Below are 13,207 nucleotides of genomic sequence, written 5' to 3'. Positions count from 1 at the left end.
TTGCATAAAATGATGAGGAGGTTCGATGCTAGTCATGAGCAAAATAAAGAGTTGAGGAATGATCTAGCGGGTATTGGGCAAAAAGTTGATACACATGCAATATCGATTAAGCAACTTGAGTTACAATTGGCCCAATTATCTGCAACTGTGAACACACGGCAACCGGGCACTCTTCCAAGCAACACTATCCAAAATCTGAAAAATGATGGACATTGTATGGCAATTACTACTCGCGGTGGCAAGCAAACCATTGACCCACCTATGCCATCTAATGAGAATAATCTGACAAAAGATACTGATAAAGTGGTAAATATTGATGCTGATTTAGAGGATAACATTGCAAAAGATGCTGAAGTGCCTAAAAAGGTAACTCCTATGCCTAGGCCACCACCCCCATTTCCTCAAAGATTAGTGAAAAACACCGAGGATGGCAAATATCGGTGTTTTATAACAATGTCGAAGCAACTTTCTATCAATGTCCCTTTGGTAGAAGCTTTAGAACAAATGCCCGATTAAGCCAATTTTATGAATGATTTGGTCACAAAGAAAAGATCAGTTACTTTTAAGGATGATGATAGAATGCAGCATTGTAGTGCTATTGCTACAAGATCTCTAGTCAAAAAGAAAGAAGATCCGGGTGTGTTCACTATTCCTTGTACAATCGGGCTATTACATTTTGCGAAAACATTATGTGATCTGGGGGCAAGCATAAATCTCATGCCCCTCTCGATTTACAAGAAGCTGGGTTTGGGTGACCTAAAGCCCATTGCAATGCGGCTACTGATGGCTGATCGAACAGTAAAACATCTCATAGGGATACTTCATGATGTGCTAGTAAAAGTGGAGTCATACATCTTTCCGGCTGATTTTGTTATTCTTGATTGTGAGGTTGATTTTGAAGTGCCTATTATCCTTGGGAGGCCATTCCTAGCTACGGGAAGAGCCTTAATAGACATGGAAAAGAGGCAGATCAAATTTCGGTAACAAAGAGGAAGTGACGTTTAATATTTATAGGTCCATGAGGCAGAGTGGTGAGCTCCAATCGGCATCTACTATATCCTACAACATGGGTGAGACATTTGACACAAATAGAAGAACGTCGACGTGTCGAAGCATTAGCGGCAGTGATAATGAACTTTGATAGCGATTGCATTGAAGAGTATGAGTCATTAGTCGCGGCTCTTGACCGAGGTGATGTTCGGTTTAAACCGAAGAAATTTGAGCTTGATATGAAGAATCGCGAGTCCCCACCCGCTAAACCATCTATAGAGGAAGCTCCAAAATTAGAACTAAAAGCTCTCCCACCTCATCTCAGGTATGAATTCTTAGGAAAGGGTGACACTTTGCCGGTAATCATTGCATCAGACCTGGATGAACAATAGGTTCAAAGTTTGGTGAAGGTACTAAAAAGGTTCAAAAGAGCTATTGGGTGGACCATTGCGGACATTATTGGGATCCCTCCTGGTATTTCCTCTCATAAAATCCAACTCATGCCTGATCATAAGCCGAGTATTGAGCACCAAAGATGTTTGAATCCTCCTATGCAAGAGGTTGTGAAGAAGGAAATCATCAAGTGGTTGGATGCCGGAGTAATCTATCCAATCGCCGATAGTAGTTGGGTATGCCCGGTTCAGTGTGTACCTAAGAAAGGGGGAATGACTGTGGTCCCCAACGAAAAGAATGAACTTGTTCCAATGAGACCGGTTACTGGATGGAGGGTGTGTATGGATTACCGTAAACTGAACTCGTGGACTGAAAAAGACCATTTTCCTATGCCCTTCATGGATCAGATGTTGGATAGACTTGCCGGAAAAGGGTGGTATTGTTTTCTTGATGGGTATTTGGGGTATAATCAGATTTCTATTGCACCAGAAGATCAAGAAAAAACTACTTTCACTTGTCCATATAGGACTTTTGTGTTCAGAAGAATGACGTTTGGGTTGTGCAATGCACCTGCAACCTTTCAGAGATGTATGATGTCAATATTTTCTGACATGGTGGAGGAAACTATAGAAGTTTTTATGGATGATTTTTTTGTGGTTGGTGATTCATTCGAGCGGTGTTTGACCAATTTATCTGAGGTTCTTAAGAGATGTGAAGACTGCAATTCGGTACTAAACTGGGAAAAGTGTCATTTCATGGTGAAAGAGGGTATTGTGTTGGGTCATTGCATTTCAGAAAAGGGCATAGAGGTTGATCGAGCTAAAGTTGAGGTAATAGAGAGACTTCCCCCGCCGATCTCTGTGAAAGGTGTGAGAAGCTTTCTTGGGCATGCAGGTTTTTACCGGAGATTCATCAAAGACTTTTCAAAGATTGCACACCCATTGTGCAAATTGCTGGAGAAAGAATGTAAATTTTGTTTTGATGAATCCTGTCTTAAAGCATTCGGTGAGCTAAAAGAAAAGTTAGTGTCTGCGCCTATCATTATTTCTCCGGATTGGAACAGTCCATTTGAGGTAATGTGCGATGCTAGTGGGGTGGCTCTTAGTGTAGTATTGGGACAGAGAAGAAACAAAATCCTTCACCCAATTTACTATGCTAGTAAAGCCCTAAATGAAGCTCAGAAGAACTACACAGTGACTGAGCAAGAACTCCTTGCGTTAGTCTTTGCTTTTGAGAAATTTCGCTTCTATTTTCTAGGTACTAGAGTTATAGTGCATATGGACCATTCAGCATTGAGATATTTGATGGCGAAGAAGGATGCGAAACCTAGGTTGATTCGTTAGGTATTATTGCTGCAAGAATTTGACTTTGAAGTGCTGGATAGAAAAGGGACTGAAAATCAAGTTGATGATCATTTGTCTCGTCTAGAGGATGAAGCTGTGAGAGAGTTAGGGGATAAGACTTACATTGATGATACTTTCCCCGATGAACATGTATTGGCTGCTTCACAAGACTTGATTCCATGGTTCGCAAATTTTGCGAACTATCTGGCTAGTGATATTGTTCCATCAGACTTGTCCTTTCATCAAAGGAAAAAGTTCATGTACGATGTGAAGAAGTTCTTTTGGGATGAACCATACTTGTATAGGAGTTGTGCCGACAGGCTTATTCGGCGTTGTGTGCCAGAATGTGAAATGTTGAGTGTGTTGGAGGCATGCCATTCTTCACCTGTTGGCGGACATCACAGTGGTATCCAAACCGCTCACAAGATATTACAATGTGGTTACTATTGGCCAACTCTTCATCAAGATGCTCATGGGTTTGCTAAAGCATGTGACAGATGCCAACGAGATGGCGGTATTTCAAGAAAGCAAGAGCTCCCTCTAAACCCCATTCTTGTGATTGAGTTATTTGATGTTTGGGGTATTGACTTTATGGGCCCTTTCGTGAGTTTTCATGGGATGAAGTACATTCTAGTAGCAGTTGATTATGTATCTAAATGGGTCGAAGCCATAGCCCTCGCAAACAATGAAGGGAAAAGTGTCACTGCATTCTTGAAAAAGAATATATTCTCCCGTTTTGGCACCCCAAGGGCCATTATTAGTGATGGGGGCTCCCACTTCTGCAACAGATTGTTCAAGGGGTTATTGGAGAAATACGGGGTTCGCCATAATGTGGCCACTCCTTACCACCCTCAAACTAGTGGGCAAGTTGAAGTATCAAATCGGGAGATCAAACAAATATTGTCCAAAACAGTGAATGCTAGTAGAACGGATTGGTAAAGGAGGCTTGATGATGCTCTTTAGGCCTACCAGACAGCATATAAGACTCCCATAGGTATGTCTCCATACCAACTTGTATATGGGAAAGATTGTCATCTTCCGGTTGAGTTAGAGCATAAAGCCATTGTGGGCTATGAAGAAGTTAAAAATGGATTGGAGCAAAGCTGCAAAGCAACGGTTAAATGGGTTGAATGAACTTGATGAATTTCACTTGAAAGCCTATGAAAGCTCAGCCCTATACAAAGAAAAGATGAAGAAGTATCATGACAATAAAATTGAAAAACGAGAGTTTATAGTCGGGGATTCGGTACTTTTATTCAATTCCAGATTGCGCTTGTTTCCTGGCAAACTCAAGTCCAAATGGCATGGTTACCCAACTATTCCCTCATGGAGCAGTTGAGTTGGAAACTAAGGAGGGTGTGCGGTTCAAGGTGAATGGACAACGCATAAAAATCTATCTCGGGCAAGCTGAATCGGCGAATGAAGTGATCGAGGCATACCATCTTGATGAAGTCTGAGTAATCAAGTGGCCCCAGTCGTGCCGCGACATTAAATAAGGCGCTTATTGGGAGGCAACCCAATTCTTGTCATTTTTTTTAGTAAGGATAGCATTTTTCTACTAATGGGTTTTTAAATTCGCAGGCACATCACCAGGAAATTCTGCAGAAAACTACTCCACAGCAGCCACTGACGGATACATCGACGGACCGTTGCGCATGCGACAGACCGTTGTATGCATCCGTTGTCCAGGTACGCTTTTCTCCTATTTTGAAATTAGGGCACACACGACGGAACCAACGATGGGTCGTCACAACTGCGACGGACTGTCGTCAGGGAACCGTCACGTAATTAATGAATTATACCCGAGCAGACCCGGCTGGACCCTTTTCCAAAATCTGACCATTTAAACACCCCCAACCCCTCATTTTCACCCCATTCATTCCTTATTCCTCTCATCCCCCCTCTCTTTTCAACTTCCACATTCCCCCCTCACTGATCATTACCTCCACAATTCTCCAAAGCCTTAAAACTATCATCTACTAGTCTGAGCTGCTGTTGAAGGTGTCTACCCTGCCAACTGAGTTATTGTCCATTTGCTTTTTCTCCATTTCTAAGGTATGTGTCTCTAAATTTATACTCATTTATCTTGTATTTTTGTTTATTAGTTAGTATTAGCTTAGTTCTTAGTCGTATATTGTTTCCTTTATATGATTATGTCTACACCTAGGCTCAAAATGTTCGAATTTGCCATGTTGACAACCCTAGACATAGGTGATTTTGCATTAATAGTTTCCTAGGTAGTTGGGATAGACACATATAGGTCCACAACACTAAAAGACCATGTGGGTTCATCGGGGTTGCCTAGGGTACCTACAGTTCTGTCTTTGTCTTTCAGAACGAGACCCCGATGACGGACCGTCGTAGGGTCCGTTGCACAAGCCCTAGCACCCCTGTTCTACTGGACACATGTGACGGATCATTTTCCTCGTGACGGTCCGTCTTGCATAACCATCATGCTAGACAGAGACCCTGTTTCCAAAGGTCTCTCATTTTTTTCCAAGTGTCCTTCAACGGACACCTGTGACGGACCGTCGAACCCACGGCGGTCTGTCCTGCATGACCGTCATACTGGTAAGAGACCCCTCTCCAAAGGGTCTCCATTTTTTTTCCAAGTGTCCTTCAACGGACACTTGTAACCGACCGTCGTACCCACGATGGTAAGTCCTGCTTAACCGTCATGCTAGACAGAGACCCTGTTTCCAGAGGTCTCTCATTTTTTTCCAAGTGTCCTTGAACGGACCCATGTGACGGACCGTCGTACCCACGACGGTCCGTCCTGCATGACCGTCATACCGGTCAGAGACCCCTCTCCTAAGGGTCTCCATCTTTTTTCCAAGTGTCCTTCAACGGACACTTGTGACCGACTGTCGTACCCACGACGGTCCGTCCTGCATGACCGTCATAACAGTCAGATTCCCTTCTCCTAAGGGTCTCCATATTTTTTTCCAAGTGTTCTACGATAGACATCTACAACGAACCGTTGTAATTGTGACGGTCTGTCCTGCACAAACCGTCATGCTAGTCAGAGACTCTCTTTCAGGGTTCTTTATTTATACAGAGTCCAAGTACAACACGACGGACCTCGCGACGGTCCATCATAGTCATGACGAGCCATCACCAGGCCCTTCGTGTGTCACTGTTTCTACAGCAATTGCATATTATTTTAACTGTTTTATTTTGTATGGTTTCGCTTGTCTTGATTCCCACTACTCGTACTAATAGGATCCTTTGCAGGTACTATCTACTATGGCACCCAAACAAGACCGAACCTACGCACGCGTGCGATCAAAGTCTGTTGCCCCATCTGCACGCTTGATCATCGGCTCTGATGATGAGCGGGACCCTTAATATGTGCCCCCAGGCACTTCCGTACCCTCTCGTCCTGCACGTGCTCCTAGAGCCACACCCAAGACGGTGGCGTCCGGCGTAGTCACTGCCTCCCAGTCTGATGAGGAGCGCACACTGATCGGCACACCCTATGGGTCAGCCACTAATGAGGAAGGAGCGTCTGGCTCCTTAGGAGTATCATGGTCCGAGGAGGCTTCAGGCTCTGCTGAGGTTCCCACACCCGCCTGTGCTGCAGCGTCGGCCTTGTCTGATGAGTCTGATAGTTCAGACTCTACATCCGGCACACCAGCTCGGGTCCCCACCCCAGCCTCTGACCAGCCAAACCGGTGGTGTGTTGACGGCCAGTTTCAAGTTTACTCCGATGCCAAGTTCCTGACTGATAAAGGAGTAATGACTCGGACACTCACCTTGGAGCGGCGGGTACTTACAGGGAGTCTCCCAACGATGCCGGAGATCCACAACCTCTTCACCAGGCATCACTTAGTGTGGACAGCACGTCCGTTGGGACGATACAGCGAGGAAATGGTCCGAGAGTTCTACGCATCTTACGTAGCGACTCTCCAGTCATAGATCGATAGGAGGACTGCTCCCGCTAAATAGGCCCCACTGGAGCAGGTTCGAGTCCGGGGCGTGCAGGTTGACATTTCCCTGCCAGCCATCCGCCGGTTTCTATACGGCGAGAGTGCAGATGCTACTGGGACCCCCGTCACTGCCCAATTTGACTACCACTGGCAGATAGTAAAGGATGGACAGTTCTTGCGCGAGCCAGCACTGAGAGAGACCACCAAGAGGTGGATGGACCTGCACCTGTCAGTGGATGGAGAGGGTGCCGATTGGGTCACTGAACCGAAGGGGGCCATCAAGAAGGCCAACCTCATGTTCGTCGCAGAGTTCTTGTGGCTGCTCGTCCGTCAATGCCTTTACCCCACAGCTGCTGATAACATCATCACCTGGGATCGAGCAGTGTTGATGGCGGCTCAGGTACATAGGCGTCCACTGACACTACCCCGGTCGAGTCTATCCCGGGTAGTAGCCCAGCCCCGAGCTCCTCTCGCACAGCCCCTCTACCGGTACTGATCCCGCTTGTTAGGGTCCAAAAACTAGAGGCACAAATGGCCACTCTTCTGCATCATATCCATCCGTGGATGCAGAAGTCGATTACTGAGTCTGAAGCGCGTCTAGAGAGAAAGATGCAGTAGTTTATAGAACGGAAGATTGTTGAGGTCAACCAGCGTCTGGACACCTTTGAGTTGAGAGTGTTAGCCCGTCCAGCCCCTTCGGTGGATGTGTCGACTCTACAGGCTGCAGTCGACAGTCTTCGTGCCGACATCGACACGATCCTAGAGGCGAGGGTGCCAGAGTCTGAGGCCCCTTCTGTCGCGCCTGCTGAGGACACCGTGCTTGCAGCCCTGTTTACTACTTCAGACATTCCACCACCTCCCCCTTGAGAAACTGCCAAGAGGCGTAGGGGTCGAGCAGAAGATGAGGCGCGAGCAAGGAAAAAGGAGCGTCGAGAGATGGAGGCTGCGAGGAGAGCCTCACTTGCAGAGGAGGAGGCGCACCAGATTAGAGCATCACATTAGCGGCTGGGGCGTCTAGCTCCCGCACTGTAGAGACAGCAGTAGGCACTACTGATGGTGTGGGTGTTGCTAAGAACACCACTGAGGGTGTCCAGATTGCAGAGGACGTGGGTTCTGGGGAACTGGACCCACCATATTGCTGATTGACGGCGCTTTGCGCCACAAGTTTGCTTCACCTACATCTCTAATATTTAGATTTTTTATGCATAGGGGACAATTGCATGCTTTTTTTGTTGGGGGTGGGGTAAATGGAAAGTGAGTGTAGGGTGAAGTCTGAGTAGCCCAACTCACTATCCTCTTTTGGGGTTTTCTTGCCTGTGTTCTTTTTCCCTAAAAGACTGATTACTTTATCTGTGGAACCGGCATGTTTATATCTTTTCTACATAGTTTATCTTTGAAGCATGATGGCTAAAATGATATCCTGAGAAAACTGGAAAATGTTGCATGACTAGGCATAGTAACTGATAATTGTGTGGCTCTAAGCATGAAATAGAATTACACCATTGCATTACCCTTAGTATTCAATTCGAACTAGGTATCTAATAATCTGTTATGGTGATGAGATGTCAAGTGAGTGTGAGGAAATTTGAATAGTCCACTATTGGTACAGAGCTAGAACTTGCTTGGTTAGTCCTGCTAGAAGTAAGCTGTAACAGACAATTAGGAAAGGATCATAGGCCCTTATTCAAGATAGCCCATTTCTAGCCTAAATAAAAGAAACCAAATGAAACTTATCCTTCTTTGATCCAAATAATCTGAGCTTAAAATTAGACCTTTCTTTTTCACCCCAACTGATCTTCTCTGGGAACAATATGTTGGCCCTGTTCCCTCCTTGGACATGTGCACCTCAGCTTATGCCAAAAGCATAAGTTGAGGGTGGATAATGCATAAACAACCTTCGTTATGGCCCTGACCCGACTTTGGGTATTGTGTACCTAGACTCATGTCAAAGCCATTAGTTGAGGGTGGCTGTTTTGAAGAATGCTCTGGAAAGTGGGTTGAAAGAACAAAGAGAGAGAAAGAACAAAAGCAAAGTGACTCAAGAACTCGTTGAAAAAAAAATAAAAAAAAGGAGAAAAAAAAGGAAAAGAGTCACCTACACAAATGAAGAAAGAAGGGATAATAGCAAGGTGAAATAATGGGAGAAACTGGGCGAGATAAAGTGATAGAAAGTGGAAGGTTTAGCCGATATGTCAAGGAGGGCAAAAAGTCACTAAAGTATACCTAAATATACCCTACCTGACTCTGAGCCTATGTTACAAGCTAAGAAAGTCCTATCGTGATCCTAAGGGTTGTATAGCGAACTTAAGGTAGTGAAAATAAGGGCAAGCTTATGGAAATAGGTATGAATGAGTGTGACTTTGTTCTGAGAGAGAGTGTTGAAAAGTAATCCTTATACTCAAACTGAAATCATTGTGTGAAAAATGAGGATTTTGTTTTGAATTGAGGACACTAGTTGCAATACCGGAATTGTTAGCACCTCGGTGAGAAATTGAAGAGGATAGTTGTTAGTGCATGGTGAGTCTGTGTCATGTTTGAATCCCACAAAATTCAAGCCTAATAGTGATAGCATGCATAGATTTGAGGATATTAATCGGGATTGATAGCCAAATGATTGCAAAGGATAAAACATGAATAATATTATACAAAGATTGTGTAGTGAGTTATAGTGCGTCGCTTGAGGACAAACAACGAATTTAAGTTGAGGGTGTTGATATACCGTGGTTTCACGGTATAATTAATACTTTTTCCTTAAGTTTAGTGTGTCCGAAAGTCTTTTTGTGCTAGTTTTTATATGAGTTTCTCTTTGTTTTGCAAAAAATCTATCCAAAGTGGAATGCGGAGATTTTGAGTGAAGAAATGCAGAAAGGCCACCTACAGAGTTGATGACGGTCCGTCGTGCTTGTGACGGTCGTAGGTGGCAGCGTAGAGAAGCTGTTGAAGGAAGATGGGGAATTCTGACCAAGTGTGGGGTTACGTAGCTTGTGACGGTCCGTCGTGGCTATGATGGTCCGTCCTACAGGTTCGTCATGAAGTTCAGAGAAGTGATCCCAGTACCCAGATTCCAAGAGTTGAAGTATTTTGAAACGAAGACCCTCGACGGACCGTTGTGACTATGATGGTCCATCACACTTGCCGTCGAGAGGAATGAAGAAAGCAGCAAAAGAAATTGCACCAAGTATGGGACAACGTTGTGACCACGACGGTCCGTCGCGTGGTCCGTCGATCCAGCCGCGTTTTGGCATATTTCCAGTAATTAGAATCATTGTTTAATTAGGTTTTTATTTTTTATAAATAGTTCAAAAAACCTCATTTTTGATGTTAGACTCTGCTAGATTAGACATCATATTATTAGACTTTGTGTATTAGTGTTTGATTTTTGGAGATTCTTACAAGTGATTTTTGGTGATTAATCAAGCAAAGTTTCAGACTTTATTCTTTCTCATTGAAGTAAGTACATGAATTCTTATTTAATATATTTGACTACTGTGTTTATGGCTATGAGTAACTAAACTCATAACTAGGGTTGTGGGAACCATAGGCAAATAATGAGATAAACCCTAGCTAAAATAACAATTTTAGAATAGTGTCTTGCATGTATTAATAATTCTTTCGCTTAGAAGTCTTTTTAACGGATGATTAACGTTAGAACTCATCTTAATGCTACTTGCCGGACCAAGGAGGTAGATAATAGGAAAAGAATTATTAACATAGATTTAGTGTATACTATCTAATAGGCTAATATTGATTGGTACGAGGTGATAACTTAGTCAAATATCGAATACGATGCTTAATATGAGGTAAAGATAAGGGTTAGAAAAGCAACACACGTAGCCGGACCAAGGTGTGGAGTGAGATTTTCTAGATGTCGGACCAAGGATTTAGAAATACATAACTTGTCACTTTGCATGCAAGATACTCGGAAAGAATTGTTATAGTTAGAATTATCAAGTTATGAACCTGTGGGGAACACGTAAACCCTAGTTAATTTGATTAATTGATTAAAATTCAACTTTCAAAACTGTTAAGTGTCTCTTTCAATTTCGTTAGTTATTTTTACTCATTAGGAAATACAAACCCCCCTTTTATGTTTTTACTTTCTAAGGAAGTCATCAACCGAACGATAGTAATAACAAGTTGAAGTTAAGTCTAGACTATTTTCCTCGTGGGAACGATCCCAACCTCACTAGTTGGGTTATTTACTTGACGCGACCGCTTTACTTCTCATTTGAGAAGTAAGTTTGAGCGTATCAACAACTATGGGAATGTTGGAAGAGGAGGATGACTACGATGATACTGATTGGGATTGGATGGATGCTAAATAATTTTTGAATGTCTTGTAAATACATGTTTCTTTTATTTTGAGTAAGTGATAAATGTCTTTTCCTTAGAAATACATGTTTATTTGCAGTCTAGCTAGTAAATTACTAAAGGGAGTCTCAACAACACTATTGAGGGGCTAGAACTATAGGAAGGTTTGTGTTTCTTAAGTATCATAGCCTTGTTATTGTATATGATGCACATGTAAAGTACCTTATATTGTGCTTAACAAGAATTAGTTCTTATTCATACATACATACATACATATATTTACATACATACATATATTTATATATATATATACATAAATAAATATATGAAATGCCTCAGAGTTGTTCGAGATTAATAGCAAAATCAATGCAGAAACCACAGCAACATGTGCCTCAACTCTCTCCACTTTAAAATCACAAGTTGTGCAAAAGAAGTGCCACAAGCACCTATGAATTCTTCCACTTTAGTAGCACAAGTTTCAGAGAAACAATTGCAACATGTTCCAAGAGAATCTCCTACTGTAGAGGCATGTGATATATAGGACCAAGTGGAACAAGAGACACAGAATTCAGAAGAAAATGACCTATCAGGAGAACTAGGTAAAAACATATAAATTCACTTCTAAATATTTAAATGTACTGGAATTGTAAAATCAGTTCACATTGTTTATATGTTGTTTAACTTTGCTTCGTATATTGTAGGCCCTGTAACTCAAAAAAAAAAGAGGTAGTATAGTATACAAAGTGTACATGGGCGAAAAGAGCGTAAGTTGGTTGTGTTGAATAGGTACAATCAACCCATTGTTCCTACTAATGTTGTTGTCACAGAGTTGGGGAGTTTTCTTGGAACCTTGGCAAGGAATGCTATGCTTTGTCCTCTAAACATTCATAATTGGAAGAATATGGACACAAGATGATTTGTGGGAGTATACTCTGTTTTGAGTTCCAGCATTTCCAATTTCAGTTATAAACTTTTCATACTTTTTAATAATATAAAGAACAAGTTGTAGGAGAAATATGATATTCCTCAAAGTGCAAAACTATGGGCTTTGGATAGAATTAAGAATGCTCTGAGAAAGTATAAGAATGACTTGTATCAGAAATATTATAAATCATATGATAATGATGATCTTCAAATGGAAAATAAGTCAAAAGATGTTTCAGAATCTGATTTTAAGGATCTTCTCAAATATTGGGCCTCTGAAAAATTTAAGGTTAGATTTATATTTTAAGTTGTTATTGATTATTTTTTTTGTTTTTGATTCTATTTTAATTTTACGTAGAATTAACATACTCGTTTATTTACAGGAAATGAGTGAAAAAAATACCAAAAATTAAAAAAAATGGATGAATCCACATAGTGCTGGTAAAACATGTTTTGTTGTGATACGCAATAATTTGGTATGTTCTTCTATTGATTATTAAATATGAACTTGTAGTCATAAAAGATCTTTATTAACAACTCTATGTAATTAGCAAAAAGAGAACGAAAGTCTAGATGAGCTGACATCTAAATAACTCTTTCTAGCTACAAGATCAAGAAAACTTGGTCGAGTATACAAGGACTCCAACGAAGATACAATTAGTAAAATTGTATGAATTTTACTGGGTTATAAGGTTGTTAAGATACATTATTTATTCTTAAATACATGACTCTTGACTTTGATTTGCAGGCTAAAATGGAGGAACTGCAAGGTCGACAGAGTGAAAATGACAATCAATCATTTGATGCTTTTACAGCAGTCATGGGAAAAGAACACCCAAGGAGCCTGAGATTGTATGGACGAGAAGTTACCAAAACTACTTTGAAAAGGAAAGCGCTTTCTGAACATTGTTTAACTTCTAATGATGAGAGGATGGGAAAAAATGGAGGAATTTGAAGAGAGGATGCATCAAAGGATGTTGGAAAAATTAGAACAACAAAAAGAAGCTATACACCAAGAAGTTACAAATGATATTCTTGGAGGAATTAAGCATATGTACCTCGGGATTTCAATTGAATGCTGCCACGTTGTCCTCATTAGGTGCTCAATCACCACAAGAAGATATGCAACCGTTAAATCATCCATCTTCTAGCAAAAACAATCAAGGTATGAAAGTTATTGTTTTTCATCTTCTTCACTTCCACAGTAACTTGGCTTGAATGTGCTGCCTATGTCTATATATTGATGTTGTTTCTAGACTGTCTCTACGACTATCTGAATGTGCTGCCAGTATTGGACTATTTCTACGACTTTAGAAT

General features: G+C 41.8%; 1 pseudogene; it reads left to right on the top strand.

The window, feature by feature from the left end:
- The first annotated feature begins 261 nt into the window (after positions 1-261).
- Positions 262-12,845, top strand: LOC138337864 (uncharacterized; annotated as a pseudogene).
- Positions 12,846-13,207: the final 362 nt, after the last annotated feature.

This window comes from Solanum lycopersicum, chromosome 8, assembly GCF_036512215.1.
Source record: "Solanum lycopersicum chromosome 8, SLM_r2.1".
NCBI lineage: Eukaryota > Viridiplantae > Streptophyta > Magnoliopsida > Solanales > Solanaceae > Solanum > Solanum lycopersicum.
The sequence above is the reverse complement of the archived record's forward strand: the minus strand, read 5'-3'. Positions and strand labels throughout refer to the sequence as shown.